This window comes from Rhincodon typus, chromosome 37, assembly GCF_021869965.1.
Source record: "Rhincodon typus isolate 14 chromosome 37, sRhiTyp1.1, whole genome shotgun sequence".
Taxonomy (NCBI): Eukaryota; Metazoa; Chordata; class Chondrichthyes; order Orectolobiformes; family Rhincodontidae; genus Rhincodon; species Rhincodon typus.
This window is the reverse complement of record NC_063368.1, coordinates 16,461,669-16,462,169: the sequence shown is the minus strand read 5'-3', so window position 1 is coordinate 16,462,169 and position 501 is coordinate 16,461,669. Positions and strand designations below refer to the sequence as shown.

At 63.7% G+C, this 501-nt stretch overlaps 1 protein-coding gene across 1 annotated transcript in view; it reads right to left on the bottom strand.

The window, feature by feature from the left end:
• Positions 1 to 501, bottom strand: part of LOC109915634 (liprin-alpha-3) — a 108,085-nt gene that overhangs the window by 23,620 nt on the left and 83,964 nt on the right. The gene's annotated exons all lie outside the window — the stretch shown is intronic.

The following is a 501-nucleotide window of genomic DNA, read 5'->3' as shown; positions in this document are numbered from 1 at the left end:
CCCGACTCCCAGGCACAGGCAACTCACACAGGACCCGACTCCCAGGCACAGGCAACTCACACTGGGCCCAACTCCCAGGCACAGTAACTCGCGCTGGGCCCGACTCCAAGGCACAGGCAACGCGCATAGGGCCCGACTCTCAGGCACAGTAACTCGCACTGGTCCCAACTCCTAGGCACAATAACTCACACTGGGCCCGAGTCCCAGGCACAGGCAACATGCACTGGGCCCGATTCCCAGGCACAGGCAACATGCACAGGCTCGACTCCCAGACATAGGCAACTTGCACTGGGCCTGAGTCTCAGACACAAGCAATGCGCACTGGGCCCAACTCTCAGGCACAGTAACTCGCACTGGGCCCAACTCCCAGGCACAGGCAACTCGCACTGGGCCCGGCTCTCAGGCACATGCAACTCGCACTGGGCCCGACTCCCAGGCACAGGCAACTCACACCGGGCCCGACTCCCAGGCACAGGCAACTCGCACTGGGCCCGACTCCCA